This window comes from Ammospiza nelsoni, chromosome 3 (assembly GCF_027579445.1).
Source record: "Ammospiza nelsoni isolate bAmmNel1 chromosome 3, bAmmNel1.pri, whole genome shotgun sequence".
Taxonomy (NCBI): Eukaryota; Metazoa; Chordata; class Aves; order Passeriformes; family Passerellidae; genus Ammospiza; species Ammospiza nelsoni.
Genome location: NC_080635.1, coordinates 107,894,313 through 107,902,012, shown reverse-complemented (window position 1 = coordinate 107,902,012; position 7,700 = coordinate 107,894,313). Strand labels below are relative to the sequence as shown.

Here is a 7,700-nt window from a genome sequence, read left to right as displayed (position 1 = left end):
CAGTGAGATGGAAATGAGCTACCCCTACTGTCAGCTTTGGTGCTGTGTGTGGCCCCAGAGTGCAGAATGCAGCAAGCCAGCACCAATCCTGCAGATTGATACAGCACCATCAGCTCCTTCAGGAGCCACACTGGGGGTTTGAGCCAACCATGTTAATGCCCAATTTTGTTCCACGTGGCATCCTACAGAGAATATCAATCTGCTCCTTTGTTGTGTAAACCCAGGCCGCAGCTTAGGGCCTGGGACTGGTTTCCAGACCTCTGTTTTCTTTACACAATTTTGGTCCATCTTCTAGCCACCTTCCTGTAGGAGAATACAGTATGGGTAAATGAAGGTGGTATAGAATGTATACTTATCCTCCAATGAGTTGCAGCTGGACCAATTACTAAAGATTAGGAGCAGGACTGATCTTAACAGGCCACACCTGTAGCTAATAAGAACAAGTGGCATAAAAGAGTGAATTGGTGGGATCTGAAGTCAGATGGCTATTGCAAGGACCAGGAACTGCTAGTGCTTAGAGGAGGTGCCTTTGAGAAAACATTGAGGTATAAAACTCTGGTGATATGGAATCCTTGCACTACAATAATAATATAACTCTTGATGTGTAAGACAACGCCTTCCTATGTTGTTCTTAGGAAAGCAAGCCTCTTTCTAAGCTACCGCGGGGGCACAGCAGTTCCTACTCCTCATGGCAGGAGTATCTCATTACTCTTGTATCAAACAGGATCTGTTTTTAGCATGATCTGTTTGAACAGAAATATCACTTAGCTGTGGAATTTAGCTTTCTTCAGTAAAAGCTACCAACAGCTGAAACAGTAGATTGGTTTTTAAGTATTTATGTTTCTCAGTACTTGGAAGCTTGGACAGTTTTTGCTCATGCTTTGCAACTTTTAGTAAGATTTTCTGGTATCTCCATAAGAAATATATCAACTAAATTTTAGAGAAGATAGTAAAGTTTCGCACTGTCTCTTTTAATTTAGATTTCATGAAAATACTATAGAAATTACATGAATATCAAAAAAGGACAGAATTTGTTTTAGAGCCTAGCAATATTAAGTATTTCACCAAGCTTGTTTTTATGAGGCAGTATTGAAAACTTTGTTGAATTTTTAATATTGCATTCTCTTAGAGGCAAAGAAATAGTAACTCTACCTCAGCCCTTCTTTTTATAGACAATAATACAAGGCCAGCTCTCTGTGAAGTGTGTTTTCTTTGATTTGTAACAAACTAATAGAAAGCTGAGAGGAAAATAAAACCATGACTACGCAAATTTGGCCAGTAAAGTTTCCGAATAAATGAAGTATTAAATTCAGTGATTTGCTATGATGGCAGTAATGTTTAGGGATTTTTGTGAATCTTAGTAGTGAATGCAATTTTTCTTTCACTCCAGGAAAGCTGTAAAAGCAGGGGCCATCACAGGCTACTTTGCTGACAAATTGCACTTGTGTCAACAAGTTCATTATATAAATGTATTCACTAACCATAGAAGTGATTGAAGAGAAAACAAGTTTCCCTCTTTCTACTGAAACCCATGATTTTGATGCCTAAGTCAATCCTTTTACTCTTGTAGTGACACTGAGACACAGTGAGAAGCAGACTTAGGGGTGAACCCCTCATTCACAATGTGCAATTTCTTGGTTACCCCAAAATCTCAGTCAAGGCACCCCTGATAGATCCCTGTATGGGTATTGATTATCACTATGTGGGTATTGATTGTATTCTCCCTGCAGGGTAGCAAAGGCCCCTCAGGCTTTTGTGGCTGCAATCTCAAGGGACAAATTTCTCCCTGCAGCTCCCTTCCACTGCTGAGCTTGTGTCAGAACTGTGTTCTTCAGCAAGATTTTATCTACAGCTCACATCTCAGGCTGGGATCAGGTCTAGCCTAGCCTCACAGGAAAAGAGACAAGCTGTGGGGAATTATTTAAATGTAACAACAACAAAAAAAAAAAGGTATTGCCATGTCATAGGGAGTAAAGGACAGCAGCCTTGAATCAGTTAGTGAAGTCTTTTCAAACAGATATCAGAAGAACAATTAAACATTTTCTCTCTGCTGAGATGATACAATAAATCATGGATCCTTATGACATTTCTGAATTTGTGTTCATGTGTGGCTCACTAACAGATTTGATTTCTCCTCTAGGGAAATAGCTGCTCTGGATTTCAGGAGAAAAACCCCCAAATCTCCCAAAAAATCAACCTGTCAATCAGCAATTGCCTCCAGTGAATGTCTTCTCTCTCCTTGGTAATGCAAGAATTGTGGGGTGCTTTTCTCTCAGGGTCCTTTATTGCAGGCTGTTCAGGCTAATCCAAGTATAATTCAGTATGTGATTTTTCTAATAATAGTTCCTTCTGGATAGCAAGATGCATGCAGAGATTCTTTTTGAATGCCTAATTTCCATTTTTCTTTCCTAATTTAACTAAATATATGATTAAGCATAACTACTAACTGTAACAAGCTGATTACTAAACTCAGGCAAATCAAAAATATAAAATCTTATTATTTCATTCCATACTTCAAAATCAGTAAATTTCTTTTTTCTCTCTATCAGTGGCTGAGACACGAGTTTAGGTTAGCATAACCAAGATCTGGCCCAAATCTGTAATCAGCAGGAAGTGTAATACACTTAAACATTTTTTTTTCCTTTGGCCTGCTGACAGTCTGTCTCCTGTCATCTGCAAATTTAGTAAGTATCTAATGAAGACATAGAACTGGGACCTAATCTGTGAGGACCACAAAAGTAAATTTAAACTATAGCAAGAACTGGGATCTGAGGAGAGATAACAGTACTTTTAAGACCTGTTTGTAGTGGTAAAACTGATGTTTCTGCTCTCTGTTTCAAGGAAATTTTGCTCCCTAAATGCAAATATTATTTGGCTACTGCCCATTTATTGATAAACCTGAACACCTGTATTGCCCACAGTTTTTTCCATACAGTGGTAAATATGTGCCTCCAACAAGACCTCAGGTTGGGTTTTGCTTCTTGAAGATGCTGTTTACTTTCAAGTCAATAGGAGCAGTGATGCTAAGACACATTAAAACATCATAATGATGGTTCATTATCTGCTAGCCTCTTCAGTAGCACATTGTTATTGTATTTTATATATGCATGTATCCACTCATATATCTGCCAAACCTGACATGTCATCATTCCGCTTTTAATTGTTATGAAGGATTTGAGAGAGAATCTAGTTGGAGAATGAGAGCAAGAGAGGAAAAAAATAGATTCTCTCACACTTCCATGGTTTTTTCTCCTCTACAGGTTTGGGGTTTTTTGTTTAGGTTTTTGTTCATTTTTCTTCCTTGGTGTGTTTTTAACATATAAAATCTCTTTAATTATATTCCTGAAAAATAACTGAAAAAAAATTAGTGATATAAGTAAGTGCATTCTCCTGATTTATAGGAGTTTGTCAGAGGCAAACACTAAAAGTATTTTTTCTGTTTTCTTCCAATTGTACTGATTTGAGTGTTCTTTAAAAATACTAAATAAAAAAGTGCTCTTAATCAGGAGAACAATGAAGCAATATGTGACATTTTATGCAGCAATCATGCTTCATAGTCAACAATCATTCCAGAATGTTTAGCTTGCCAGATATTTGTGATAGGTATAAATATCCAGGTGGGATGATAAATTATATGTAAGAAAGCCACCGTTTTGTTTCTCATGGGAAAGATTCTCCAAAACATTCTAATCCTCTATGAACCTGTTCAGCTCCAATGCAATTTTCATCCCTAGAACTGGTACTCTTGCTTCACTGTCAGCTGTTGTGTACATTTAGAAATGTGTTCCACTAGGATTGTTTTATCACAGACTGCCTTTTACAATCCTCTCTGTTGCGGAACCCCGTAAGCCCCACACAGTTCTCTCCCCACACTGCACTGCTTGAGGAGGTTTTATTGTCAGTCAGATCACTTTCTGTCTACTTTCTGCTGCCAAACAATAATGCTGAAAATTGCACTTCAGATGTACACCTTCTTTTTCATTTCCTTTCTGGGACACCAGTAAAATATAATATCAAAATCTGTGAATGATGGAAACTGTTATTTATCTGGGTTTTTCAGTACTCTGTCTTCTGCAAAAACACCTGTTTCTGTTTATGGGTCAATTTTTCAGCATTTCCAGACAAGTTAAATGACAGTAAATGTTGAACTGGAAAATCATTTGGTCTCAAGTTTGCTTTTCTAGATCTAGTTTTAATTTTGGGAATTTGCAACATTGTTTTCATTCTGGTGGTTTCATTCTGTTGTCTTCACTCTCTTTACTTCCAAGGCATGACAAGAGAGTCATCTTTGGAAGGAATGTGTACTGTCCTATAGACCATTTTCGCATACACACATTTGAACATTACCCACTCTTTTTTAAGTCTTACAAGCAGTTTTCTTCCTCTCCTCTTTTACTACTGTCATGTTCATTGATGCAATTAGAGAGAACTAATTCCCATATTTTGGAATCCAGAATTACAGAGGGAAATGGAAGTGATTGGATGCCAGGAACAGGAAAAAAGGCCAACCTCTTGTGCTGAACACAGGGGTTCTACAGTTAGCCCCCCAAAAATATTCTTTCTCAAGGTCCACTTTCAGTTAATCATGGAAAGTCTGCACTAGAGTTTATAGAAGGTTAGGAGCAATAGATAATAGTTTTGGTGGAAAGAAGTCCTGTGAGAAGTATGCAGTGAGATGCAATTTATAGCATAGTTGTAGTGAAATTACCTAGGTAATTTTAATCAAAGCAGAATTATTTCTGAAAAAAAAAAGCGAACACAATAAATTTGTAGTAAGAGTGGCTAAGTTTTTTTAGAGCATGTCTCTTTTTTTTTTTAAATAAAATATTGAAGAGCTATGCAAGTGTAGAAGCCTTATTAAAGTGGCACTGTATCATATGCCACTAAACTTCGGAAATCAGGATTTTCATTACAGTTGCTTGTGCTATCATTTTCAGTGGTTTATAACTCATTAGTACAAATTCAATGCAGGCTAAATAACAGCATACAACTTTCCAATCCACAGAAAATATTTCTTCTAGTAGATTGCTTTTGTCAAGTCACAGGACACACACCAGTTGTTTTGTTTTTAATGTGGACACTGATGCTGCTGGCTTCTGTTCTTTCTTTAGGACATAATATTTTTATATTAAAAACCCAAAACCAGCCAACAACCAAGAACAGAAAAAGACAAAGAAACTTCCTTCAAAAAACATCACATCTGTGTTCTCTCTTAGCTGGTGGAGTGTAGGATAGCTGTCCCTTGAGTGTTCTAGAGGATATTCTAAATTCCTCTAAAAGTGGAATATTAAATTTATTGTTATTTTAGGCAAACTGCAGTAGCTAAAAAGGAAAAAAAAAAAAAAGGAATTAAGCTTCAAACTCCCAACCAACTAAGCAAGTCCAATAGTAGAAGCAAACTTGATAAGTGGGAATTAGCTAACTCTTTTACCGGATCCTCCAAATGAATCCCTTCTGCTTGTTGCAAAACTCATGCAGGCAGGTGCAAGAAACACAATCTCCCCATTGCCCTGAACTGGTAATTCATTGGAGGGCTCTGGTACTCCCATCTAACCTACATGCTTGTATTTTATTTGTGTGGAAATCAGGAGCTGCAGAGATGGAATGGAAGCCTGGGCCACCACCAGCCCTTGAGGCTGGGTTGCAAGCACATTGTGGTGAGAGTGCCTGGACCAGACAACACGGATGTGCTCCTGGATACAGTTCTATAGATGTCTCTTATAATGTGGAGGTTTTATTGAATGCATGAAAAAAAAATCCCATCCAACTGTTGTAAATAATTAGGGTTAAATTGTTAAATTTTTGTGAATAAAATATATGTGCCTATCGATGCCATTCACCCTCTTAAAGAAGAAATCACTTGCATGACATTAGGACGAGCTATTTGGTTCACTCTGCATGTCTATTAGTAGAATGTCATTCAAAACAGATGCACTTTGCATTGTAATCTGAGAGTAATTAGGCTCAGTAATGAATACAGAACAGTGTAACAGCTTTCTCTCATGGGCCCCATCAGCCATGGTGTTTTCTCTCAGCACAGGTGCCACGAACATGAACAGAAAGGAATAATTCTTGTGATGCATCAGTCAAGCATTTTCATTGCTCAGAAGTCTCAAAGTCAATAACACATATTCTGAAATGGATTTAAACTCCAAAACTGGATTTATGCCAAATATTTTTTTAAAATACAAAACTTTAAAAATCGTGCTGCAGTTCATCACTTCTTGTTGCAATGAGCTACATGTTTATGTTTCTCAGGAACAGGAGTTCACAGGAGCAATGGAATTTAAAATGGCAATTGCAAATGGCCTCATGGAAGGAAAATTCATTTTAGGAAGAAGCAAAAATGATGACTATGCATACTTTTAGCAGTGTAAAACTGCTAAGCTAACAGTAAACTTTGTTATCACAGCTCTGGTTTATGACAACATGACTGATGCAGCAAGAATAACATTTAGTTCTCATCTTTGTACAGCTTACAGAGATTATGCTGTTAATGGCTACCAAAACATAACTTTCCTCTCCTGTACTGTAGGTTAAAAATGTGTCATAAAGACAGACAACATAGTGATGTCTATGACATAATGGGAATTCTGTATGTGCTATTTCATAATTATTTAGGAATAGTTCAAGCAGGAAATCTGTATGTAGGTAGAAGTGGGACAGGGTGGTGTGGTTACAGGTGCTTTAAGAGCACCTGAGAGAGTTCATAGAGTCAAGCCTTTTGTGGGTGTGATGGTAAATGGTGGTAAAATCATGGAAAAGTGCCTTCAAAAGAATTTAAGTTCAACCTATTTATTGTGTGACAATGAGTATTCTAAGAACATACGCATTTCTTAGCAGTGAGAATAAAACTGTAATGAACTAATGATCTCAATGGTCTCAAAAGCATACAAGCTGAAGTCTCCTAGAAATACAATTTCTGCATTAGTTGCTGGCATACTAAAAAGACCTGGCCTGTTGTAATGATTGAAATTCTTTAGCTGAGCATGGTTTCCCCCCCCCCCCCCCCCGAAAAATACCAAAATAAAAGGAAAAAACCTAACTGCACAGTTTCTTAAATAAGAATTTTGTAGAAATTTCCCTTTTATTCTAACATTCAGCTTGCATATATATCCTTGTGACTCTACAGAATATAATTTCAGGAAATAAAGACAAAACCTTTGTTTATTGCACAAAATTTTATACAGAGATATCAAGTAACATACTGAAATCAAGTATGAAAATATATATGAATGAAGACATATATGTATGAATGAAAAAAATAAAAATGTATGAAAACATACTGAAAATATCTTTTTACTATATCTCCTTGAACTACTGTAGTGCTTCAGTTTCTTTTGGTTTCCAGCCTTTATTAATGGTTTCTTTTTTTTTTTTTTTTTAATATTAAGTGTGAATTTCTCCCCTGCTGCATCAGTTTCTCCTTCATTCTTAGTCTGACTCCTTTATCTCTGAAGTTGGGTTAATTCAAGTGGGGGTCATGCTATAGTAGATCTCACACTGAAGTGATTCCCTGCACTATTTTGACTAAGTGATAGTGACAAGAATTATCTAATGCCAATAACTTTTATTCTTATTTACCTTATGACTGTTTCTCTAGCCAAGCAGTGTGAAGGAGCCTTCATGCAATAGAGAATGAGGCCAATGAATTGTTTTAAAATTGAATTCCAGCACATCTCAGCATACCTTGGTCAGTC

The 7,700-nt window shown here is 36.9% G+C and overlaps 1 long non-coding RNA gene across 1 annotated transcript; it reads left to right on the top strand.

The window, feature by feature from the left end:
• Positions 1-484: 484 nt before the first annotated feature.
• Positions 485-6,354, top strand: LOC132071838 (uncharacterized). The gene is made up of 3 exons (XR_009418211.1): positions 485-545; positions 2,141-2,242; positions 5,589-6,354. It is a non-coding gene; the product is annotated as an uncharacterized LOC132071838 (long non-coding RNA).
• Positions 6,355-7,700: the final 1,346 nt, after the last annotated feature.